The sequence below is a fragment of the Chroicocephalus ridibundus genome, chromosome Z, assembly GCF_963924245.1.
Source record: "Chroicocephalus ridibundus chromosome Z, bChrRid1.1, whole genome shotgun sequence".
In the NCBI taxonomy this organism is placed as follows: Eukaryota; Metazoa; Chordata; class Aves; order Charadriiformes; family Laridae; genus Chroicocephalus; species Chroicocephalus ridibundus.
In genome coordinates, this window is record NC_086316.1 from 62,807,745 (window position 1) to 62,835,555 (window position 27,811).

Genomic DNA, 27,811 nt, shown 5'->3' on the forward strand with positions numbered 1-27,811 from the left:
CAGAAGGGGCGACAGCCGGGGCAGCAGCAACAAGAACGCCCGGGTTTTAGCAGGGGAGATGACGGGAAGGGGATGCGCTCAGGTGGGCACGAAGCTGCTCCCCGCCGCGGAGGGCACCTCCGCCTCCCACTGCGGGCGGAGCTCCCGGCGCGCCCCCGGTGCCTCCGGGCGGGAGAAGCAAGCGCGGCCGCCCCGGCCCCCCGCACCTCTTCATCCCGCTCCTCCAGCGAGGCGTCGTCCTCCGCCCGCCCGCCGCGGCTCGCCCGCTCCTCGCTCGGCCGCCGCCGCCGCCCCGCCGCTGCCGCCCCGCCGGGGGCCGCCGCCGCCGCCACCCCGCCGCCGCCCGGCTCCCCCTCCTCGGAGAGAGTTTCCGAGCCCGAGGAGGAGCCGGAGCAAGAGGAGCCGACGTGGCCGGCGCCCCGCGGCCGTTCCGGAGACGCCGAAACTTTCTCAGCCATGGCCGGGGGGCTCAGAGCCGCGCCGTCCGCATGCCCCGCCGTCGGCAGCCGCGGTCTCCCCCTGCCCCACCGAGCACAGCGCCGCGGCGGCGGCGGCAGCAGTGCTCCCCGTGCCGGGCCGGCTACCGCGCTGCCAGGCGGCGGGTGGTGCCTGCGGGCGGGGCCGGGCCGCGCCGGGCCGGGCGGAGCCAATGGAGCGGCGGGGGCGGGCCCGGCGCGGCGGAGCGGAGCGGGAGGGTGGCAGGTAACGGGGCGGGGAAGGGAGGAGAAGAGACGGGAAGGGGCCGCAGCGGGGACCCGGCAGCTCCGATGGCGGAGCGGTTGTAGGGCAGCAGCGCACTGGCTCTGCCTGCGGGCGAGGGGAGGGTGCGAGGGACGGGGCACCCCTCAGGCTGCCCCTCGCCGCGAACGGAGGCAGGAGGTAGGGGCGAAGCCGCGACGCCTCGGGGCTGGCGGTCCCTGCCCCTAGCAGCCCGGACCCGCCGCCCGCCCGGGTGGAGGGAGACGGCCGGCGGCAGTCCGCGGTGCGGAGAGGGCAGCACGGTCTGCCGGGGCTGGCCCCCCCGGGCGGTGCGCAGGGTGCGGGGCGGGGGGACGGCGAGCCGCTATCCGCTCCGGGGCGGTGCCACGGGTTTGGGTAGGGGCAGGTATTTCACGCCACAGTAGGGTTTTCTAGGCCCCTCTCTTCCTTTAAAAAGAGGGAGCTGTCGGCAGTTTATCGCAGCAGCTTGGCCAGTTTCGTGCCGTTTGCAAAAGGCCACAGAAGCCCAGTTGTGATCTTGCAGCAAAGTCCCTCTGGGTGTCTGACTTTGAAGCGGGCATTGACATTGGGATTTGTGGCCAGGCTTTTAGAGGCATTGAAACCAAAGGAGATCACAGGAGTTAGGCACCTGAAAGCTTTTGCAAATCCTCCTAGACAACTCCTTCATCTTTAAGGACCTAAATCGCTTTTAAACCTAGTTGCCCTGTCAATTTTTAAAATATTCTCTTGAAAATATTCTTTTTTTTTTTTGTCCTGAGGTGCCTATAACATAGATCCTATTCTAATGTACTAGTATTGTATATAAATATATAGGTATATACACCAGAGCCTTATTTGCTTATGCCTGTAGATCCCAGGGTCCCCTGGGCTAATCCAATTGTGGAATCAAAACAGATTAAGCGCTTTGGTAATGAATAAAGTCCCACAGCATCACTACAGAGTAGATATCATCTCCATTTCATAGAAGAAGAAATGTGAGCACAGACCACTTATTGATGGGCTCTAATTAACACAGTCCATAGATAATGAAAGTAGGAATCAGAATGCAAGTCTCCCCTTTTTCACATTTGTAATTTGACCAGTTTATCCAGTATTCCCACACGGTAAATGGAAAAAACTTTTTTTTTCAAATGTTATAATGACTATATGGATTATCAGATTAACAGTGGAAGGAAAGATAACTGTATAAAATTCTCCAAATTTCAGTCCTTCTCTGCTTTGAACAAGCTGTTAAAGCTGGATATTAGGTTGTAACAATGCTGACAGTTCTCTGTGGTTTCTTATCAGTACTTAGATCAGGCCCTTAAAATGCCTAGAAGTTAATTTATTGGGGAAGAGGATTATAATAGTCACTAGGGACAGAATTTGACCCTGAAATTTGCCTATACCAACAGCTAATGATAAAGAAACATGAGATATATGCAGAAACACAAAAACTAATTTTGGCTAAATGAGTTATACACATATACTACCCTAAAAGTAACTATAATAATTTTAACTGATCAGAGAAAAGAATGCCACTACTTCAGGTTCTGCAAACGAGTTCTTGTATCTCCAAAACTGGACTTACTCGCAATTCTGAGTCCTCAGATTTTAAAGCCAAACCTCTTCCAGTCAGATTCTGCCTCTGGTTTAGTGTCATTCTCATAGCAGAAAAACTGGCTTAATTTCCTACCTGGGAATTTGCAATGCGTAAGAAAATTGCCAGGTGGTGAAAAGCAACATTGCAGATCTTTGTCACTTCCTTTTCTTACTACCTGAGATGAGACTGGAAAAAACAGAGCTTAGCCAAAGCACTTTTACACTTCAGTTATTATTAGCTGCCAGAACAGCCCCTGTAATCTGGGGGCAGCAAGGCATATATTAGAATAGTCACTGAACTGCTCTAATTTATGCCATAAATTGAAATCTGAGGAGGCACTCAAGATTTATTATATCACCTCAGAGTTACAGAAAACAAGTGACAGTATTGTTCTGCTCTGGCCTGTAGACTATGCCAGATCACGTGCTTTGTTAATATTATCTTACACAAAGAGAAGAGGAGTGCTATGCTGCCTATAGTTGCTAAAAGGGAGCTAAAGCTAACAGTGCAGACAGACATTTACACCATTTTCCATCCTGGGAAAAGCACCATTGCTTGCAATTCACCAGCACAAATCAGTGATATACTTTGTAACAAAACACTGAATATCTGGTACAACTTGAGAAGCTTGTTTTGAAAACAATTTTTAAGAAAATGTCCATATTTAATAAGCTTTGAGCACCTCTTGTCAAGTATTGGATTGATTTGGTGGAGAGTAGGGAGAGAATTGGGTAGCTTAGAGTGGTCCAGCCTCAGCTACAGCAGGAGCTAGGCTCAGCTTTGGGAACATTCACCCATTCACACACTTTTTTCCACCTGTACGTTTACAAGCAGCCATCCCCTGATCTGCTCAACTTCCCCTTTCTGCCGTCCCCGCAGCGCACACGGCAGTCACCCACTCTGCGCTGCACAGACGCAACAGGCTACTCCCACCCCACTGCTGCTCTTCCCTTCTCCTGCCTCCACACCTCTGGCAAAGAAATGTCCCTTTCCTCCCCTTCATTCCAGCAGGGTCATACCTCCTCTCCACAAGTTGCAGTCAGGGCTGCACAAATTTAAACTAAAACACAATCTTTGGATTATTTATAATTAAGGAAAATAGTCCTACAGTTTGGTACAGCTATTCACTATGTGCACTACTCAGTGCTCTCATGTCAGCTAATTTAAAACAAAACACAAGAAAAGAAATAAAATGCATCTCAAAATTCCCTGGTTATATACCTGGGTTTTAATGCTTGGGAAATGCTTACACTCTGTGTGTTCTTGAGGGACTGGAAGAATGACTGGCTAACAGATTTATTGACAAGTTTGGCACACGGTTGCCAGGAATAAGGAAAACATCAAGAAGAGTTGTAGAAAAGCGGTCAGTAAATCATAGCTATACATGAGACAGCATGAGAAGACATGTAAGAAAATAATGATTGGTTTTGTAATTGGGCCTTGAAGATAAGAATCAGGGTCTTTACCAAAGAAATGATAGCGAGGAATCAAAGAAGCAGATATGTGGTAAAAATGACAGGCAAAGAAAGTGAACATTGCAGCACTGTATTGAATAAACCAGAGAAAAGGCAGACAGAAAGACAATGCAACTCAAGACAAAATGAAAAGAGTTGAAACAAGAGTTTTAGCAGGGCAAACATCTGTCCCCTGTTACAGCTTTAATGGGTCAAATGCAAAAAGTAGAGTTTTGTAGTGGCTATTGAATCAGTTATATGACATGGTTGTCTTCAAATCATTGCCTTTTTGAACTAGGCAGTGTTCCATCAAATTCTTTTTCATACTGCTTAGGATATTCTTCCCCTTTGATTCTGCATATTGAGGCAAAAGTCCACATCTGCAAGAAGTTTTCAAAACACACTGATGGGGGTGGGGTGAGCACCTGAGAAAATCCCTAGACGAGACTGACAGACCTGGCAAATGCAAGGCACTCCAAATAATACAGTTACACTACCGGCAACGACAGCTCTCTGCTTTCCTTTCTGCATAGTAAATATCCATTAAGCCTGACCTGGAAGAACCACTTCTTTGGATGAGTAAGTCTCCATGCTTACTCAGTTCTTGCCCTCCCTGTTGAGACTGCCAACAGCATTGCCAATTAGTGCCAATCCTGAAAGCAAATTGTAATATGAATAGGTCTTTCAATTTTTAATTCCAGACTTTTGCACTGGTGGTGTATAAATGTTTCATTAGCACACTCCATTCTGTAAGAGGTGGTTCATTCACTCATACTTCTGCCTTACCTTTGGGAAAAAAAAGCTGTCTACGTGAAGTACTAGCAGAAAATGGGCTAACAGAAGCTTGTACTCCCAGCTCTAGCAGTAAACTCCGGAATCAGAGTTCTTTTCTTGGGAATATGGATTTATTGAGAATACATATTACAGTGCCATGAAGACCACCTTACATTTTTAGCTGATGTGCTTTCTTTCGACACACTCACTCTCAAGCAATATCCAAGATCAGCAATTCAAAAGCTTTTATTTGGTGGGGTACAACCCATTGATGTTAGTGGCAGGACACCAACTAACGCCAACTGGAGTCATAGGTTGGAAGTGGGTAAAAAATGCATAGTGTAACTCTCAGCTCAGGGCTGGGGCAGGCACCACTGAACATACAGCATGGTTTGGAGGTCGTTTCTTCTTATCTCTGAGGGTGTCCTTAGACCTTAGGATAGGATGAATTTACTACTTCAGAGTAAGCAGAACCCACTTCATTCCTTTCCAAGAGAATCAATCCTGAGACTCTCACCATTAAAGAGCTCTTTTGACAATGAATGTGAAGCACAATTTACTTTCCATAGCACTTGCAGAGCATGAAGCAAGGGCATTCGAACATGCTGATTAGCTTCAGATCATCTCAGAAGGCATTAATAGGCTGGTCATGTTACATTATAAATCCTAGCAACAATCGGTATATGCATGAACAGAAATATCGCATTCAGGTCAGTGGAAAACATTAATAAACCTGTGAAAAATACAACATATCCTCTATTAAGTGAGTATGTTACCAGATGTGAGGTGTCTCTGCCTGGGGAGGAAAAACAGCTAGTATAGGCCTCCACATGCTGCAGGTGCTTTTATCAAGTCCAAGTAGTGCCACCATCTTGTCAGGTAGAGATGATGTGATCAAGACTAAACAGTGTAATTGCTAAAGACACTTCTCCTGATTACTAACACTTGAGGAGCTGCATGAGCACTGTATGAATCACTGTCAGGAGACCTGCAGAAAATCACACTTAGAGGAAACCTCTGGCAAACGTTTACAATCTGAGATTTACATTTCTGATTCCTTCAGGGTAAAAACCAAGAATTCCACCCAACACTCTTCAGGCCTTCTTATATCACAGAGCATCAGGAGGTTGTACAAGAAGAGGGGGAAGCATAACCCACTAATCCCCTTTTCAGGTCTCCCTCAAGGCATTGCTTTGGGGCTATACCACTGTGACTAAACATCAGAAACCCCTAGTTTCTGGCAGATTCAGCCGATTCAGGCAGATTCAGGCAGATTCAGGGAGGTTGTGAAGCTGTGTGCTGGCAAGAACAAGTAGAAGTGATACCATCTTACTTTGACTTCAGACACAGAAGTGTACTGCCAGCACACTGTGCAGAGTTTTTGCATAAGTCTGCTGACAGAGGTGCTGGGTTTCTTGATGGATAGCCCTTGAGCAAGCAGCCTTCCACAAATGCTCCCTCACCTTCATAACATCTGTGTATCAGGGACGTATAGCGACGTACCAACAGCAGGGAAGAGCAGTGTGAGTTTGGCACAGGCCTGTTACCAACTGGCATATGACAGGAAGGTTGCTCATTCTGAGAGCTCTGTTCCCAAATTCACATTCTGCTTTATGAGGTCTGTTTTTCATAAAAGATTCCAAGTCAATGTTATGACTCTCATAAAATTATGGAAAAACTGTTACTTCTCACAACATATTGTAACAAAGGTTATCACTGTTCCTTCACAGTGCTGTAACCAGAGAAGTAGGAAGGAGATGATAATTTCTCATTTTACCATGCAGTATCCCAGTGCCCAGTCATGAGCTCTTACAAAGAACAGACAGATGGGAAAAGATGCTGTCCAGACTCAGGGTGGAAATTAGAGGTAACTAAAGCTCCAGCTGCAGTGGGGAGAAGAGAGAAGCTCTGAGACCCTTCCTGCACTGTGGTTATGTAGGCAGACTCATCGTCTAGCTCAGAGGCGTAGTCAGCTATGGACTGCTAAATATAATCTAGACTCGCATGGCTGCATCCTGTAGTGTATTCTGGTCACTGTTTTTAGCATTCCCAAACCATGTTTTAACCTTTAGCTCAAGAGAGAGAAAGTAAACCTAATTTACACCTGCAGCCTGAGAAATGCTGCATTTTCCAGGCTCCAGGGGTTAGTGGACTTCCCTGGACAAGTTTAGATGCCCTCAATTGTCTATAAAGCATCTTTTCCTTAAAAGTCAAAGCCCTAGTAGTTGGTGTTAGTATGGGCTTCAAAGTTTGTGGAGAGAAATACTCCTTGGCAAATGTTAGCCAGAGCCTTTTTGAAAAACAACATGAAAATGGGGAGAGAACATGAGATCCAGTGATTGCCCTGAATTGTCAAACTCTCCAGAGCTCCATGGCAACAACTGAGGCAGAAACAGGTTTGAGGCAGCCCACAGGGTTTCTGCAAGCTCTGCCTGCCCTCCTCCCAGGCCCCCCAGTTCCGAAATAGAGCAGGCACAGTGTTTGAGGAAAAGCTGTGATTTTCTCTGAGAAATCAACTATTATGTGGGAGCCCTAAAAATGGTGCCGCAGTATGTACACACTATAGTTTTGTTTGTGCCAGACATCCTTGCTCACAGAAAGAGCAAAAGCTACGTCCCCCTTGTACATGTAAACAGGATTAATATTCTGAGTTTCACCATCTACGTACCTACCGTATACCAGAATTAGAAAACAGTTTTGTTTTTTTCAAAATATTGCTTTACTTTTTTTTTCTGTAAGATTTTAATAGCAAAAATTACTTTTTTTGTGGCATACTTTCCATTTTCAAAGTCAAATCGTATGACATAGGGATTTAGTTTTCTTCACTTTGTTATTCTTATTTTTCATTACTATATTTGTGTCCTACCATATGTCAAAACTGAGCTCTGCATTTCCAGAGAGAGACTAAATAAGGAAGAAATTCATTGTTGCAACCGTCATCCTCACTATGATACAGGCACTTATGTGAGAGGAAGGTTTCCTCAAGATGACTGAATTCCCTGTTTACTTTATCTCCGCAGGAAGCTTATTCCCGTAAAGAGGGATGCTTGGCCTCCAGATCTTAGATATCTTTGCCCAGGCTTTATGCATGGCATGATATAAGGGGTAAGTACAAACTCAGTGGATTCTACATCAAAATGTGGTCTTTATTTCATTTGTGGTTTGATAGACTTATTACATCAATAGTACTAGTCTGTGACCATTGGTATACTTTGCAGAAAATATTATCTAAAGTGTACCTTTTTCAACTTTTATTCTATGTTGTATTTGTCTGATTGGCAGTTTCATAAAATATATTTCAAAAATAAGTATTTTACAGTAGTGTTTTGGGAGCAGAAGTTGATAAATCCGTATTCTTAGATTCACTTACTGCCAAAATTTCAGTGCTATTTGTAACAGTAACTGCCAGTTTAAAAGAAAAAGTCCACTTAATAGGGATGTAGGGAACTCTCAATTTATCCAAACACTGCATGTTTAAAATTCAAACACTTCATTTTTTGTTCTGGATTGGAAGTAGTGGTCAACACTTAAAAAAGTGAATGCCTAAAGTCAGATTCCTAAACATGTACAAAGGATCCTTAAAGGCTACTTACAAACCTGAAACCAGGTTAATTTACATAGGGAACTAATTTGAGGCAGCTAGCTGTGCAAATAATAGACATTGTTGCTCATCTGGCCAATATGAATTGTGGAAAAGATCAAGGGCAAGTGCCAGATGGCTTCCTCACCAAGGAGATCATTCTAGATTCTGGAAACCCACACAAACTGTCAAGTGTATTAAGGAAACAAGTTTTTTCTCCCAGGCAAAAAATGAGTAAGAGCTGCAAAATGAGATTAATAACAATAACAATAATAATAACAATGTATTCTGATAACAATAAAGTATTTTGAAGAAATGCAAGATTTTTATGTATAAGTGCAGTTTTCTACAGTTGATTTAATAATTCAACGATTTTGATGTGAACAGCACATTTGCAAACATCAAATTTGCACCTCCTCAGTATGTTATTCTGTCTTGTCTTTTCTGAGCAACTCTCTCTAAATATTGGTGTTTGTGCTCCAAGTTATATTTCCATATGTGACATTTCATCTTTCTAGCCTGTTTATGGCAACAATGTAATAAACTTGAAGTGCTTAAGCAAACTTGTCTTCATTTATTAAGCTAGAGAGATTATGTTTCTCCAGTGATAGCTTTTCTCTGTTGTAACTAATGAGTATGATAGGAGATGCACTGAATCCCAGACCTCAGAGATGTTCAGATTGAAAAATATAATCATACACAGTAATAGAAAAGCTGCCACTATGAATCACTGTCCCAGCCTAAGCTTTGCCAACACAAACAATTTAAGAAGTATATCAAAATTAGGGACATACATTGAAGAATGATCCACTTTTCAGACCAGACTGAAATGTGGTAGCGGTGTCACCCAACATTTCCAGTATCATGAGAGTCTGTCTTGGGCTGCTTGTAATTATGCAAAATTGCACTCATTCAAGCTGAAGTTTTGCATGACAAAAATTTGGTTGAGGCTGTGGTCAACCATATGTTTTTTTTCTGTTGTTATTGTTGTGTCTATTTTATTTTGCCTTTTTTTTTTTTTCCCATTTGTAGAATTTTCAACCAAAGCAATTCAGCCATTTCCAAGAATACATCAGAGGAAATACACTGTCTAATCACTGTAAAATCCTCACAGCCATTCAATACAAAGCTCACATGCTTTTATGCTTTAGAACCAGAACCAATATTTGGTGGGGAGGATCACCTTGATGTCAGGGATGATTTTGCCATCCTTATGAGAATCTATTCTAATTTGATGACAATGCATCTTAGTTTGTGTAGGACCAGTAGAAACATCTTTGTGTATAAGAGATAAATCACCCAAATGTTGTCTGAAATATGTCTGATACTCACCCATGTACAAGAGAGAGTTACAAAGCCTGAGAAAGGCGTTTAATGACATCGCTTTTCAAAATGCTGAAAATTGTTGTGAGTTGTCTTTCCTGTGCTTTTGTTGCCTTTGCTGCTGAGTCCAAGTAGCAAAGGGCATGAAGATCCATACTGGAGGAAAGTGAAAGGAGCAGGAGGATGGGAAGAATGGAGATTAGAGACCAGAGACAGGAGGGAGAAAAGCAGAAGGTGGGTTGGAGCAAGAATGTGGAAGTGTGGCAGGTGCAATGAGTATGTGCAGGGACTGTTGGAAAGGAGGAAGAGCAGGATCTTAGAGAAGGAAGAGTAGTACAGAGCCAAAAATGGTACAGGCCACAGGCGACAGGGACAGGGGAAGTGGGACCCCCTTGGGCATAACCTGCTCAGGCACCTGCAGGTGATCCCGAAATCCCACACTCTCCGTTTATATGTTTCAGTCAAACAACTAGGGTGAAACCTTACAATTGGGTTTGAGACCAAACAGCTGTGGGGAGTCCTTTCTGTAAGGGGTGCTTTTCTTCCCTGCTGGTCGTTCATTCACTCCAGAGCTAACAGGCCTGTGCTCGTGCTGGGCTGGCTCCAGCTGGCAGCCACCCCCCCAACCTCCCCACGGCAGGACAGGGACAGAAATAGCAAGAACATGAGTGAGAAAGCTTGTGGGTTGATATACAGGCAGGGACACTGCTTGCCAGTTGCTGTCATGGGCAAAATAGACCCGACTCTAAACACCTTTCCTCCTCCTCTGACCTCAGGGTCCCCTCTGCTGTTTCTCACTCTTCCCTCCTCCTCTGCCCATGTGGTATTTTCTGCCCTTTCTTAAATACCTTTTGCAAGAGGCACAGGAGCAGAGCCGATGGGGTCACCAGCATCTTGCCATGTATCGGTTGTGAAGCCGGCTGGAACCGGCTGAAACTGGCTGGAACCGGCTGGAACCGGCTGGAACCGGCTGCAGCCGCCCGCGTCCGGTAGAGGGCAATGGCCGCCTGCCCTGAGAGAGCACCACCCCCCAGCTCAGCGCCCTGCTGGTTTGGGTAACTGCGTGAATTTGGGTGAGCAGAGCCGCATCGCGGAGCCTGGCGACGGGCAAACCAGCTCAAGGAGGAGCCATTGAGGTCGGGGGCGGGGGTAAGGTGAGGGCTTGGGGCGGGCAGGTGGGGTTGGGTTTCCAAATGCAGGCCCAGGGGCCGCTTCTCCGAGCTGCGTCTGGACGCTGTGTCCAGAGTGACGGGGGGTGGGGACAATCGTAGTGCAAATACACTTTTCTTTGTGTTCCTTCGCTGCTGTGTGTTACTTAAGCAACAGAAATCTATACTTTGCTTTATCACTATGCTTCACTACATTGAGGTGTTTCAGGTGTTTCGGTGGTCTGAAAAACTTTATAAAGACGCCTGGAGACAAAATAATTGCAAAATTAAAAATTGAATCAGAATATCCTGGAGAAATGTAAGGGCAGTCTTTCCTTTTTTATTTCTCTCCCAAAGACAAAGTTTAATTTCAATCAATACTGTTAAAAAGAAATTGAGTTGGAAAAATCCACTGGAAATTTTTAAATGAGCCTTACCAAGCGCTTTGAAAAGCTGGCCTGTTGCATCTTCAGCCAAACTCACCCAATCAGTGTGTCTCTAGCAGTTGAAACTCCTGTCCACCCTGAATGAAGATAAAATCTATTTCACTCACAGAACTGTTGCAATAAGAAATTAATTCATTATGAAATGCTCGTGCATTACAGCAATGGATGCCACAGAAAATGCCAGGCGAAAATTAATAATTCTATGTTCATCGTAAGGTCTGGGGTTTATGAGGTATGTCAGGTTTGAGGTCACCCATGAGGGAAGGCAATATAAAGAAATATAAAAAGGACACCCCCTCAACGAGCACTTGACATGTAACCTAAAGCACGAGTCTGTTTTTTAATACTATAATAATGCATCTGATTGTGTACAATTACCCAGGAAATTTTATTCTAACCCATTCAAAATTAATTAGCTTATTTAGTGGTTTTAAAGTTCTTTTGCTATTGTAGGTATACAGCACAATACATTCTGAAGTAAACTCTTGAGATGCTAAGGTGTGTGTACTGTCCTAGCCATCCCTTTAAAATGAAAATAAGCAATTATTTCCAATAATGCAATCAACAGTTGAACAAAAAGAGGTATGATGACTTCTTAAATAGCAGTTTAAAAGGCTGTTTCAAAAGCCACACTTTTTCCTTTCAGAAAGAATGTTTTCAAGTTTTCAAAACCATTTATAATCATTTTGATGTGTTACATTTTTTCTGTCATTGCAGTGCATTTAATGTGGTAATTAGAACTGCTAGCAAATATAGGGGAACTTTATAAGGATATTAAATCACTCTAACACAGCTCTAGGTCCTGATGGATTTAGTAATGACTTCTAAAATGAGATTCCAGACAAATCAAACGATTAAATGCTTGATCCAGTAAAAAAAAAAAAAAAAGAAAAAAAAAGAAAGATATTGTCATTGACATAAAAGCTAAAGAAGTCTTGAAAAGGATAATATGTACATATCTCTCAACTGTGTGTCATGATAATTTGTTGAATTAAAAATTTACCCAAAGCACATAAGCTATTTTCGGTTCAGCTGTTACGATAGGATTTAGAGAGTTAACAATAATAAGTTCTCTTATCCCTGCAGCATTTTATTCTGACTCCAGGAGGGTCAAAGCCATAATTATTTTCCATAGGGAAATTATCCTGCTATTAACCCATCATTATATTTTATGTAGCACAGTTAATGCAAACACCCTATAGTGTTGTATAACTAAAGCATAATTCATTAAACAAATACAAACTTAAAGTAAGACAAGTAATGTAAAGTAATCCTTTAACGTGTAGAAAACTGAGGTCAGAAAGTTCATTAGGGACCAGAGGATGGGTAGAAGTGGAGAATGTCTGCCCTTCGCTGACTGCGTGCAGGAGGGTGGTACTATGGGAAGATTTCAGCAGGAACTCAGGCTGGCCAGCTGGGATACTACATCGTCATCTGTCCCCTGTGACAAGTCTCCCTGCGAGCGTGAGGAGGTGGGATAGGTACGTAGGTACGCATACTGTGGCAGTCTTCGCCATTGACAGTAACATGAACTACTGAAGCCTCACGGAAATATTTATGCATGTCTGAAAAAAAAAAAAACAAACCCAAACCCAAAACACTCTCAGTGCATAATCATAATTGCTTCTAGTTGAACAATAATTTTTTAGGTGACAAATGTTATTTTAACACTCACAGTATATTTATCCAGATCTGTAGTTGGGTAAGTACACTAAAATAAATGTAATTACCATTTGTCTAACTTGAAATAATTCTTAAATTTTGATTTGCCAAACTGTGTTGGCTATGTAAATGAGCTAGTGTGATATTTAAAACACAGAAATATAATCAAGAGATCTGAATATGCACTAAGCTTGTAGTTTGTCTTTCTTTATGTTTTATGGAGAATACCTACATTTAAATAGTAACTTATGTTTTGGGCCAACATTCAGTACTGAATACTGTAAGATGTATATATTAGACCAGTGATTTTTAAGTCTGCAATGTCATATCACATGAAAACACAAATCTCAAACAAATTATGACTTACTCCGCCACAGAACCCAAGTTGACTAAGGAGATTTAAAAAAGAAAGAAAATTAAAAATTAAAGGTTAAAGTGTCTAAGTCCAGGAGAGGACTGGAAGGCAGTCAGCCATCTGGAAACAAGCACACCTTTCTTTGGCTGACTGTCAAGTCCCAAGGCCTCAGAGAACACCATTTGTTCTCTGCCTTTCTAAATAGCTACATCTAAGCTGAGTGTTAGGTTGAGGGTCTCAATTCTCAAACTGTCCAGTCTGTGAACTTGGATGACTGCGCTCCAGCTTCTTTTTGGACCAGGTGCTCAGGATTCCTTCCAGCAGAAACCATGACAGTTTTCTGGGGTGTGAAGAAACATGGGTGTACACAGTGATCTCACCCAGACATAGAGCTGGGAGAGAGCCAGGGCACATACCTGAACCTGGGAAATGTGAATTGCTATGAGCTCCCACAGCAGCGTTTATATCACAATCGCAGCAAAGGACCACCAGGGGTACAGGCTCTCCATGCAATATATTAGACACACAATATATTAGACAGATAGAAGAGATGCTAGCATGGTCACTGAAAAGAGTGGACAGTTCAACTTTCCTGCAATATTATGTTCTCTAGGAAAAACATTAAAACTATTATTGTAAGTACGTTGCATATAATATGTACAATTACATTAATGTATGCATATATGTCATAAATCTTTATAAAGTTTGTAAACTTTCTTTGTTTACTTCTTGCTGGTTTTGTGCGTGTCTTAATGTTGGGAAGCAGAGGGTGAGAGAACCAGTCGTTTGTGGTATCCTAGAAAAAAAGGCTTAGACCTGACTGTCCTCATAAACTGGAAAGAAACCTGTAGGTTAAGTGCTGTGTTGTATCTGTAGAAGCTAGATTTCTTCAGGCCATTTTTGTACAAATTTGTGGAATTAGAGTGCTTTTAGCTGGACCATGCTTCAGCTTTGGTCTCTCATGTCTACCTTACTCATATTTAAAAGACTGTATTTTGCCATTGCTTCCATGGTAGGAAGCCAAATGGGTGTCAGAAATGTTATATACACATACGCATTTGTATAAGGAATTACAGTAAATTATGCTTAGAAATCATCTGGTTTTGCATTTGTACTGAGAAAGTAACTGCAGATGCAGCACAAGAGTCAAGAAAAGGAGACAGGACAAGGTAGAAGTCAGGGAAAAGAAAGGCAGAAATAAGAAGAATCTTCTGAAATTCCCACATATATTAACCTATTGACCATTTCCTTGTTGCTTTTCTATTTTTTTTGGCCACCAGGTCACTACTTGATCTAGACTGTCCTGGCAACACGGCTATGAACTGCCTTATTGTCACAGACTCAGGTGTCTCAAGTGTCAGCTCTTTTCTATGTTCAAGTAGATGTCAAGGCATTTACTTCCTGGTAATACCTGTTTTTAATCTATCATCCCTTGTGGCTGATCAAACTCAGGCAAAATTATAGTGAACCACAGAGTTAACTTTAGGTATGTCCTGGAAAAAAAGAACAGGATATCTTGATACCTGTGTCTGCTTGTGTCATGGAAAGGCTGAGAACCAAAGCCAAGGTATAAAACCTGAACATCACAGTGTCAGGTTCAATCCATGCAGCTTCTCATTTCAGCAGCAGGCTGCTTTGCAAGAACGCAGGTGATTCCTGTGAGCACTTCACAACCTCAAGGCACCCTAGAGGCAGATTAAGTGGTAACAGACTAACACTTTAAATCATAATCTAACCCCGCAAGCAGCCCTCAGCTAAAGGCTGGCAGTTGCAGTGGTATCAAAGCAGTATTTTTAACAGTACTAACTTTAACACTACTAATGACTAAGAGAAAACAGAGAGTGAAGGCTCACAGTTGTCATGTTATTTCATACTGAAAATTGCATAGCAACATCTCAGTTTTAAAGTGTCATTTTAGCATGGGAACCTTGCCACCTGGTATTTGTGGCAGACTGTTCCTCAAGTGCAATGCCGTTGCACATCCAGCCTAGCTAAAATGAACAGCAGCGAATTCAGAGAAAGAAGTTTACGTATTTTTCAGCAATGTTTGTTTTTTTTATCAAGTAGGATTTCCCTAGAGCATGCTGATCAGAAAACATTTATTTGCAAGACACCATTTCTAACCAGTGGCGGCACCTTTCCTTTTCTTTGCATGCAGCAGGCACAGATGAAGAAAAAAAAATTTACTACTTTCAATAGGTTGCCATTCATATTTGGAGAAACATACAGCGCTAAATTGCCTGTCTCTTCCAAATATCTCCTATGGTTGCATCCACAGAAAGCCAGAATTATCACCCAAAGCTTGCCAGTTTCTATTCTCCTTTCAGTAATAACAGTTTTCCAGGCAAGGGCTTCCAAGTCAAACTTATTTACATCCAAACACAAATCAGACACTCTGCTCAATGTTGTGATTTTAGAAATAGCCCTTTTTTCTACTGAGCTTCATAGATTTTTATGTTATTTTTCTTCAACATGAGCAGATGTAACCAATAAAAATGTTTTGACAAACACTTTGAGTTTGCAGATTTTTATGATGTATGAACATCACTGACTTGCTAAGAGAGAGGCATCCTGGCCAAATCAGTGCTTAGTACAGTGGGAAGATTTTATTTTTGTATCTTTACATCTGGGTCTGCAGGAAGAATCTGAGGGCTTTTTCCTGCTACTTTGATTTTAAACTATTTAGAGTAATTGCTGTGCATAAAAGAGGCTGTGTAGAAGGGCAGAGGAGTAGGATGCTTTCCATATAAACCCTTGGCCAAAAATCTTTGCTTTAGGCTGAAAAAAAAGTATGCTTTTAAACATAATTTCATAGTTTCTTTTATTTATTTCTCTTACTGTAATTCATTTCCCCAGCTTTACTTGTATAAATGGTGCTTTTATTGTACTATGATGTGTCATCCTGTACAATGCAATACAGCTACCAGAAGCTTAAAAGGCAGACAAGAGAGCTGGGACAAATTGAAATACTAAAAACTTTTGAACTATTTGATCAGGTCATTGTAGCGCGCATGTCTTTCTAGATCACTTTGTATCTATGAAAGTAATTTTTAGCTCTAAGTCATTTGTGTGTTTGGACAGTGCTAGTGAGAAAGCTTGATAACTGGAAGAGGGCAGAGCATCTCTCCTTCCCAATATATTTCAAAATTTGTTACAATAAACCCGCATGCTTCTCTAGGCAGAAAATGAATATCCATCCATTTCCTCACAGACTGTACTAGGTGTTTACACTTGCCACCATGCAAAGGGGCAAAATACTTCTAGTCCTGCACTTTAATACCCCTGTGCTGAAAAGAACTGAAGGACCATATGAAGATTAAGCCGTGAAAGTTACTCATTCAGACTATGCAGTGCACAGAGTTTAATTGGCTTCACAGCAGGCTCAGCAAAATATGGTATTTGGTGTACTTGCTGCAGGGAAGTAAACTCTTCTTCCGTAAGGGGCATTTAAACTGTCAAAAATACGAAACAACAATCAAAGTCCTAAATTATTCAGTCTCTTCAAAAAGAACAATGCAAAGAATTTGCACAAGTCACTTTCCAGAAACCATGATCTCTAGAATACTTACTGACTTGTGGGGTGTAACTAATTGTTTGTAGTTAACACCAAAGAACCATAACAAATGTGAATTTTTTTGGCTTCTCTCATAATTTGACACTTATACCAAAGCATACCCGGAGCAAGCTGATTCAATGCCATCACTAAAAAGTGCTGAATTTTACTGCGTGTGAGCCTGCGCAGAACTGCAGAGGTGGGTAAGCATTTTCCTAGCCTGACTGCCTGAGATGGAGAGACGTATATGGCCCTGTCTTTTCCAGGTACATTACCTCTCCATGCAGTGCTTCGTTTCTCTTGAAGTCAAAGCCCTGCTAGGCAAATAACATCTTCACTGTGCAAAATGAAGTATCACCCACCAGATGCACATCTGTAATACGTGTATGCTTCTGTAATCAGGAATTGTACCAGAAGCATTGAGATTGTGTTTATCTTGAAATATGCACTTATATTTGTCTGTTGAATCACACAGGACTAGAAATGCCTGTACAGTATACAGTTTTTAGTAGAAAGGAAACACTGTGATATATAGTTCCTACACCGCCTATTCGAATTCTTAAATAAAATGCGATCAATAATTATTCAACTTCCTTGCTTTATGCATGGCAGGCTGAATTATACCTGCAGTGTGTAGTAGCTACAGTTCAAGCTTACAAATTATCCGTGTTCCACAGTGTGCAAGAACAATCTTAGTTTTCTACAAGATAAAATGGCATGCAGCAACTATTGACAATGAATTACAGTTTTTTATGACGTTTGCTGCTTGAGTAAGTGGCAGGCAGCTTCTGCATACCAAGTTTCAAGCACGTGTTACAAAATGGGGGGCTTGGCACCGAGCTGAGTAGGGCAGTGGATAAAGAGCTTAGGTGAACAAGCATCTTGCTTTTGGATGTAGTGTTTCTACCCAAGTCCTGATTCCTCCACATCTCTCAAATGAACCTGACTGGAATTTAAAAACTAACTTACGTCTTCCAGAGAGCCGAATTAGGTAGATGTTTTCTCAGCTTATTTAATGTGTAGGTAGGCTCAGCTTCCCATAAAATACAGTTACTGCAGCTTTCTTTCCAAATGAAGCAGCAGTCCTCCTCTGCCCTGATTCTTTGATAAAACATCTGGAAGGCTAAAGTGTTCATTCAGGAATCAAGAAAGCAATCAGATGGGAGAAAAATGCACGTGTCCCAACAATGTCTCCTTCGGCCTGCTGTCAGTGGGGCACACCTCACCTCCATGGCTGAAGCTGTGCTGTTAACCAACAAGGAGTTCAAGACTCACGAGGAGAATAGGGAAGAGAAAGAAGCAGTCTAGCTCCACAGACAGGTATTTAGAGCACCCTACCGAGATGAGGAAGACGCAGCTTTCGGCCACTTCAGTGGCCATTTTGCTTTGAACTTTCTTCTGGCATAAGTTAGACACAGATCAAGAGTTAGAATACAAATTTCTTCCTTCCATGGGAATTGCCCTAGGCATTAGCTTTCTTGTATAGAGACAGACTTTCAAGAGAAGAGGCTTCTCGTGAGTGACAGAAACAGATACGCTTCAGGAAAAAACAGGTTAGAAAGAGGAAAGCAAGCCCTACTTCTCTGGTCCCTTCTTGAGGGTGGCTTTGGTCTGCAGATCTCAAATCGTAATAGTTTCCTGCTTACTACCTCAACCTCTGGAGAAGAGAGGGTGAAGACATGCCCAGTTGTCAGCTAGTTACTGGCTACCTGTGCTGAGTTTCCTTTGCACCTATGAGGTGTTCATGGGAAGTGCCATACTTTACTAGGCACCATATAGGAAATCACCACATTTAAATCACCAGGGCACAGGTTAGTGCAATTGGTGCAGTACAGTTTGCTCTTCAGTGCACAGTATTTCAGATGTGCATTTTTCTTTCACCACAAGACTGCCCAGCAGCTTTTCATTCTCTCTTTTTGAAATTAGTATGGTATAGTAGAGAGTTTAGTAAGACAAAGGTGCAGGATACTGTAACACCTATCTTTCAAATCTCAACATCTTTGGCACTAGCCCAGGGTACATATATGGTCCGTATTCTTGACAGCATTGTTCAAACATTGAATTAATATTTGTTAACTGTGTTTGACTCTATCCAAAAAAGTACATAGCCACTATTCACAGGATGTATAGCATAAGTGCAAGCTGATGAACAAATGTTATTTAACTCTAATCCCCAAAGTGTCATTTCCTTTTAGGTCTCCATTTCACTTCTGGAATTACAAACAAAAGTGCTGGTTCTGATTGATAGCTTTGGCCACAAGGAACTACACTGAGATCACAATTTTGTTTGACATAGACATTAAAATCCATCTCTGTCATGTTTTCAATATACCAAAAAAAAGAATACATGGTCCCCTCTTGCACATTCAGAAGTAATCTCAGCACCACCTGCCTGGTCTGTCTGATGTCTGTCATTAAAAAGTTGGACTGAAAGCTTACTGGATCATATTATATTTATACAGTATTTTGAGAAAAGAGTCTGAAATCTGGCACCTTGCCAGCACACCTCTATACATGTATACACATGCATATACACGTGTACCTATTGCTGCTGTAAGATGCCTCTGGCTTAGCTACCAGCATCCATCTACTATAAAGGCACCTTGAGATCAGGTCACCAACAAATCCAGTCTGCCCTTATGTCAGGGAAGTTCAGGAGCCACATGGGCGAGGACAGAGGGGATCCTTGATGGCACTTGCAAGTACGTTACTGCTTTGGTGCATGCTAAGGGATAGTCAGGGTCTAAATTTTCTCTATGGCCTTCTCTGAAAGTCACCTCAACAGGATTTACAGCCCTTTGGAAACAGAATGAGATTAGATTTATGTAAAGCCTCGGCCTTGCTTTTAAAATGCAGTTCATATGCTATGTTTGTATATCATGTTTAACACAAAAGGGACAAGACCTTTTGTGGATATTTCAACATTATAAATGATTGATAATAGGCCACTGTTACCTGGTATCGGTAGTTAAATAACTGTGGGCTAGGAAAGAACTGATGCCAGAATCCTGAACAAGGAAATTCTGGGGTTTTCTGGACTGAAGAAACCTAAGCATATTATACATTCAGTTATTAGGTTTGTAGCCAAGAGGAAGAAAATGTGTGTTGGTTGCCTTATTCAGGTCACAAGCAGCATCTGCTTTTCAGCAAGATCCTTCTGTGGACAAGGTTTTGTTAAATTATTTACACTTAAATCTCAGGTATAAGATGAACTGAATTTATATGCATAAATAGCCACAACCAGCATACCAGTCATGCACATCTTCCATATACAGACATAGTCTATACAACTCAAACAGGTTGGACTGACTGCAGTCATTATCTCTACACAGGTGAGGAACTCCTAAGCAAGCCTTGAGTAAGTTACCAGTTAAAGGGCAGTAGTAACTTGACATACATGTTAAAAATACCTGGCGTTCAAAAAGGAATGGCCAAAGTCAGATGCAATTCTCCTTGAACGGTTCTACTTCCTATAATTTCTCAGCCCTCTGGCATTTTCAGTATCAGACTGTGATTATCAAAAGGATGAATTCCCAAATGCACAACTGGCTCTACTCCCTCCTTTCTCCTCACTGCCCCATGCACACAAACAAACCAGTGGTACCCATTAATGAAGCAGCAGCTTTGTAAAGTTGGTTCCAACTCCTCATTTTGATTGCTTTTTCTAGGAAGCAATTAAGTACAAGCAGCAAAATTAACCATATCCTGTTAATTCACTCTGACAGTGTTTCTTGGGAAGGTGACAGAAGACAACATGTACAACTGTGTAAGAGAGAGAGGCCTGATTTGTAATAATTTATAGTAATTAAATTATATGTATTCTATTTTGTTTTTACTGAGGTGTTTACCGTGTGCATTCAAATTACTTCAGCTGCTGATTCGTCAGGAAATGAAGACAGGAAGAAACAATTGCAGAAGTATCAGGCTATCAGCAAACATTCAGGACCATCGACTTTGGTGCAACACATGATGATTCTGCTAAACTACCCAAACTGGTTTAACCCTACTTCAGAAACCACAGCAGAACAAGATTTCAGCACCTTTAATAGATGGTGCCAAAAGGTCAACTGAGCAGACATGCAAGATAAATAAAATGCAACACACACAGAGTTTATAGCTAAAGATCAATACTGACTGTCAATAAAAGGAAAAATTATTAGATTAACAAGCCCATTTTCTGTTGGCTTCTTTTCGTATTAAAATGAAGTCATATTTTGAACGAAGTTGTTTGTGAGTCCCTTGTGAGGGGCTGCAAGACCCTAAAAGGAAGAAAGGCACGTACCTGGAGGAGCTAGATCTGCTGGAGCATGTGTGGTTGATCCCCAGTGTTCTGCAACCTCGAGCAATCCAGAGATTAGAAGAGATTGCAGAGAAAGGTCAAGATGCAGGCTGCTTTATGCCACAATGAAGGGCACCACTTTTCAGTTCATGTTCAGAGGGAGCCTTTGCAAGCATGAAATTTCAAAACTTGTAGCTTACAAGAGTTGCACTAGGGAGAGTTTCTTACATGCCACCCTATTGAAGCCAGGTCTTCTCAGAATTTCAGTGGGAGTCTTCTAGCCAAAGCAGTGACTCTGTCACTTTTTGCTTAATAAGAAACAACAAAATAGCAGCTCTTCATCTGTACTGGCACATTTTGTGCTTTTAGTTACAAACAGTTTAACAGAAATTCTTCCTCATATTTGCTCCCCCACTGCTGTGCCACATTTTTCCCCAAATGACTGTGTGAATAATATGCCACCAGTATTGGCATTTAATTTAATGACTTAGAAAACAAAAAATATCACAGCTAAAAAAATAAATGTTTTTAGTATTCTTCTTAGCTTACATTATTTAGGGAACCTGAATTCTAATTTTCCTATCATTTATTCTTTATTCAAAATCATAACATTTTTGCTTTATGACATCACAGGTGATTGCTGTGGAAAAGTGCATTATGTCACAAGCATGATATTTAATGGTTCCAGACTAATGAGAATGGGACCAAGAAAACTTTTAACATCAACAAGGCTTGATGTTAAACTAACAAGGGTAATATAGGAGATGTTGAAAGAAATGCCTCTTATGAAATATTTATGCTAGATGTTTAGGTATAACAGAGATGTAGATAATGTTTTCAGTGTGCAAGACTGTTTCCCTTAAAATTTACTTGTATTAAAAACAAACTGAAGGAGAGAACTATACGGAATGCCTCTGATTTCTAATTTTCCTTTTTTTTTTGCAGAATTTTAAGCATACACCTTAATAGTGGCAGCTGGAGTCAGGAAATTCTGACCTGTATCATATAATTAGTAAGATTTTATAGACCTGATGAATAAGCTAAAATAAGCTTTCATCATAAAAAATTACTTCATTCCGTTGCAAGTTAAATGAGAAAAATGAAACCTTGTGTAGAACTCTCAGACTAATATTCTTTGAGACAAATTCTGGCTTCCAGCTCCCTGGCTAAGACTACAAAATCTGTCAGTAGTGTAACAAATAGTCTTGTTTATTCTGCTGTCAGAAAGCCCTTCACATTTTGAGGTATAATCAACAGACTGATCAATTATTAACAGTAGCTTTGTCTTGTCATTCTCTTTCTCCTAATATCTTTCATAATATTTATTCTTTAGACATATGTCTTACTTGAATTTTGGCCACCTTAGTGATTATCTTCACCATCTGTAGCCCTCTGCTTTCTTGCTAAGTGGGACAATTTTCTGGCTGCTTGTGCAAAAGGACTGGAAACTTTATATTCACATTTCCTTTAATTTCTATGTATCACCATTATGAGTGCTCGGAGACAACTCTCAACATTTAAAGAACCCCAGCTATTCAATGTCTTCTCTCCAGCTTGCTTAGCAATATAACCTTTCCATTTCTTTTCGTTAACTGGAGTCCTGAAAAAGACTTTTAATTTACCAGGGAAGCCTCTGTTAAAGCTGGCATTCAATCCCACATTTCTCTTGGACATCTTCTGGATACCAATGTCTTTGAAACAGTTACAGAATAATGACAGCAAGGCATTTGCTTTTGCTAGTTGCTGATTTTTACCCAAAAGCTTTTCTGAGAAACCTAGTAGCACAGGGTCTCATTTTTCTCTGGCATACTGTAATGGATAATGTTCTAATGCATTTCTTCCCACAGCTTTTCCCCGTCGTATTGCATTTTGCCTTTGTTGTATAGGCACAGCTGAGCCTGAGTTACTATTGGCTTAGTTTCAGCTTTCTTTGAGATTATTCTCACGTGGCTTGGTTTAATTATTTTCTGATTTTCATTTTATGTCTTTGAACCACTAGCTCAACTTATCTAATTTTCTCTAGCTTTTTTTACCTGAAAATCAGATAAAATAGCTCAAGATTTTCAAAACTGTATATGAAATTATACAGTTATATTATTAAAAAAACCCCAACCCTTCATCCAACCAAACAAAAAGAAATCCCCTAACCAGTAATTGTTCTTTCTCATATTCTGTCTAGTTTTGAAATGTACTGTTTTGTCATTGTTTTTGTTTTGTGTTTTGATGGGGTTTTTGTTTGATTGTTTTTAACATGGAATTTGGATCTTCCATGTACGTAGACGTTTCCTCCCATATCTCATCTGATATCACATTACTTTGTTTACTAAATCTGTAAGTATGGCCTATGTAGATTTCCTGTTAAGCCATTTTTTTATATCTCCTTATATTTTGCTTTTTCTGGTCCTTCTTGAAGGGTATCAGATTATTGATTTTAAGAAATAGACTATTAGGTAATAACATGGTCCAGTGTATTGTACCTGGCTAGGAATCAAATTCTTTATTCCTGATTCCAGTAGTGCTTTATCACAGTGGATAAGACCCTGCCTTTTATTTGCCTTTTTCCTTTAGGTTAAAAATTTTGAGGGAAGATTATGTACTTTTATAACGTGTCTCAGATCTTGTGTGACTTCTAAGAACACTAACACAAATTATTCAAAATAATTTAGCAGGAAGATTAAGACATTTTCTAGCAGTTCGTGATCATAAATTAGCTCACACAAACCATGTCATTTTCTGTTTCCTCAGACAAAAAGCAAGGCAAAGCAAAGCAAAGCATGGAAGCCATACCACCTCCTGAGGGTATATTGAAAGGGACAAGAGAGTAATGCTAACCCTTAAAAAACAGTAAAATAAGCAACTACACAAACCTCCCCACTTTTAGAATCAAGTTGTTACCATTTTTGCTTGTCCCTAATCTTCAAACCACTGACCCAAGTTTTAGAACAAAAGGTTTTGGCAGTAGTATAGAGAATTTTGCCTAAACACATCTGATTCATATACTGCTACACAATAGCAATGAAAAAAGAAAATTCTCCTCAAAAGCTAACACCAATCATCATATCCTGACAGAAACCAGAGGAAAGACTCAGAGGGTCTGGTCCCCAGAATGCAGGATCTCCACCCCTGCTTTAAAGCCTTAGTCATGACATCCCCTTGTCCCAGTGAACTGCAAGAGCATTTCAAAGGAGGGCACTTGTCTACCAGAACACTCAAAGTCATGATGCAAACCATGGAACCTAAGCGCATACCTGAACTGAATCCAAAGAAGAGTCCATCAAACAAATAGATATACGTAAAAATGGCACCTCATGTAGGGCTACAAACAAAGCCGTAACTTGAAATAGCAGCAGGTAGGAAAATAGAGGTATCAGCAGGGAGTTGGGAGGAACCTTCTGGAGGTACAGTGAAAAATAACCTGTCTACAAAAATTACAGTGAAACAGCATGCTTCTGAATTTCAGCAAGATTTTTATGCAGATGGGGATTTACTTTTTCTGCACCTGCTGTCAGTACGCATTAGACCATAAACATCAGCAAACATTGATTAAGCATATTGCCCAAATGAAACATTAGGCAAAGAAGGAAGGAAGCATCCCAGAAACTCTAAGTCATCAAAGACAAATTACTCATCCTGCAGCAATTTTAGGCAGAGTCATTGCTGCTTATCAAACTCAACTGTGTTGAAAGTTTTGTAGATTTCTTTTTAGTAGATGTAACACAACTTTTTTATTTGACAACTCCCAGAGATCAGCCGTCATCAACACCAACAAAACTATGGAAATCAGATTACTGGTCAGATGCATGAAGGGATAGTTCTTAAACTGCATCTCTCTGGAGAAAATATGCCAAAAAAAAAGCACTTCCGTGGTAGCAGGGACTGGAATCATGGCAGAAGAAAGACCAGCAGAAGGCCCTTTTGACCCTGGAATTACCAGGCTGAAATATGACTCCTCTACTTCTTAGCCGAATGTTTGCTGCTTCGAAGTGTTTCAGGACAATACAAGCATCAGGAATGCACCTGTCTGCTGCACTCTTGTCTCATTATTGAGCATAAACAGCCAGAGTCTGGTCAGCAGTATTTAAAGCTGTGTGGCAGAGAGAAAGGCATGAAAGTTACAGATTAGGAATGAGGAAAAAGTCTGAGCAGACATACAATCTCTTTCTCCTGGATACAATCTCTTTCTCCTGGTGGAATAGACTTACCCAAAACTAGAACTCTAGTATTCAGCAACCATCTTCTCTCCAGTATCATAAATGGTTCATGAATAATTGCAAGATGCATGTGTCGGTTTTGGTGTGATTTAATCCATGTTCCAGCTGTTATTTTCAACAGCATGAAGCACTACAGGTAAAGGTTATCCATAACATATTGAAAGGCTTGTTTCTGTGTGTTAACAACATATTGCAGGAGGAGTTTATTATGCAGACATGCTTAGTTACAGATGAGCTTCAATAAATAATAAAAATGTTAACATATTGCTCCAATAAATAAAATATGTGTCATATGGGGCTTCGTTGCTGTGTGACTCCAGAGAATCTTGAAGTTAATGGCATTTACAGGGATCAGACCTGTTCTGTTTCCTGAGGATGGAGATCCTGATTGCCCCTGAAGTGGTGCCCACCCTAGCTGTTGTACTAGGTTCATGTGACAAGGTTTTGGTAGGGGGGAGTTGGGGGGCTGCAGGGGTGGCTTCTGTGAGAAGCTGCCAGAAGCTTCCCCCATGTCCAATAGAGCCAATGCCCGCCGGCTTCAAGACAGACCCACTGCTGTCCAAGGCTAAGCCCATCAGCAACGGTGGTAGCACCTCTGTGATATCATATTTAAGAAGGGGGAAAAAATCTGCAATTGCAGCCAGAGAGAGGAGTGAGAATATGTGTGAGAAACAACGCTGCAGACACCAAGGTCAGTGAAGAGGAAGTCATGGGGAAGGTGCTCCAGGTGCCAGAGCAGACATTACCCTGCAGCTCATAGTGAAGACCATGGTGAGGCAGGTTGTCCCCCTGCAGCCCATGGAGGGCCGTGGTGGAGCTGATATCGACCTGCAGCCTGTGGAGGACCCCACACTGGTGCAGGTCGATGTGCCCAAAGGATGCTGTTAACCCATAGGAAGCCCATGCTGGAGCAGACTCCTCGCAGGACCTGTGACCCTGTGGAGAGAGGAGGCCACACTGGAGCAGGCTTGCTGGCAGGACTTGTGACCCTGTGGGGGACTCACGCTGGAGCAGCCTGTTCCTGAAGGAGTGCGCCCTGTGGAAAGGACCCACGTTGGAGCAGTTCATGAAGAACTGCAGCCCATGGGAAGAACCCACATTGGGGAAGTTTGTGGACGACTGTCTCCCATGGGAGGGACCCCACACTGGATCAGGGGCAGAGTGTGAGGAGTCGTCCCCCTGAGGAGGAAGGAGCGGCAGAGACAATGTGTGATGGACGGACCACAACTCCCATTCCCCATCCACCTGTACCACTGAGGGGAGGAGGCAGAGAAAATTGGGAGTGAAGTTGAGCCTGAGAAGAAGGGAGGCGTGGGGGGAACGTGTTTTAAGGTTTGGTTTTATTCTTCATTACCCTACTCTGATTTGATTGGTAATAAATTAAACTAATTTTCCCAAGTCAAATCTGTTTTGCCTGTGATAGTAACTAGTGAGTGATCTCCTCCTGTCCTTATCTCTACCCTCCATCCTTTCATTATATTTTCTCTTCCCTGTCCAGCTGAGGAGGGGAGTTAGAGAGCAGTTTTGGTGGGTACCTGGTGTCCAGCCAGGTCAACTAACCACAGCTGTATGTCACAGCCAGGAAGTTTAGTTGAATCCGGAATCTCTCCTGTGCGATGACAGATGCTCTGAATATCATACTACAACCTGCTAACTGTGTGCAATTATTGTGATGCTTAATGAGCATGAGCAGATGAACTAGCCATCCACATCTGTGTATGCCTGACTTACAAGTGATCACTGACTTCTCTTCAGGCTGAGCTTTAACGAATCTTCACAAGTAATTCAAATATAGTTTTAATCCATCTCAGTTAATCCATAACAAAGCAGTAATAATGCTAGAAGTTCTTTAAACTCCTCAGAGCAAACTCCTCCTAGCCCACATATAAATTCTGGAGAATGTTTAACCTTAAAAGACAATGAGAAAGTTTTGGGAAGGTAAATTGCCAATGCGGTGAATTCACGGTAAAATGAGAAGAAAAAAGTGAGTTATATTTTGACTTTTAAACCTTATAATGTATTGATGAAGTGTGTAACTTTTAAATCACATTTGCAATTCCCTGCAAAGCTGAGTAATGTACTATGGGTCTTCGTAAAGTGAAAGACAGCGTCTTGGCTGAGCATTTCAATTTGCAATATATTAATGTCTTCTCACACTACATACTGAATACGAAGCTTACCTATCACCAATGTTTCAGTTCTGTCTTCTCATATGCGGACCCATTTTGTACACCAATCACTTTGCTACCCAGCTTTGTTTGCAGAAAGCAGGAAGAGAAGTATTATTTAGCATAGTAATTATCCTTTTAGCCAGGCTGTTTTTCTCTTGAAAATGGGATCTCAAGCACTTACTGCAATTCAGATACTAGAGTATGTCACACCTGAGCACTTGGCCTTACTAGACTTATTCAGGCTAAATGCCATTTGATAAGCTTTAGAGGAAAATGAATTGTATATACTGATGCATTGAAATTGATTTTATTTTAATTCACCTAACTCATAACTAAGAATATATTCTGCTTTTCTTTTTGTATTGTGAGAGCTTTGATAGGCAATATTGTGAGGTTCCAGTAACTGAATATTATTAAGGAGAACGCATCGCTTCTGTGTTCAAATGACAGGCATTAATTTCAATGGTCATAACAATATCATGTGGTCTCATGCTTAGGAACTTGGCCATCAACGTATTTTAAAAGCAAAATAAATTGGATTTCTTTTGCTTGA

The 27,811-nt window shown here is 41.5% G+C and overlaps 1 long non-coding RNA gene across 1 annotated transcript; it reads left to right on the plus strand.

Annotated features, from left to right (window-relative positions):
* The first annotated feature begins 561 nt into the window (after positions 1-561).
* Positions 562-27,811, plus strand: LOC134508923 (uncharacterized). The gene is made up of 3 exons (XR_010069182.1): positions 562-702; positions 7,551-7,635; positions 23,622-27,811. It is a non-coding gene; the product is annotated as an uncharacterized LOC134508923 (long non-coding RNA).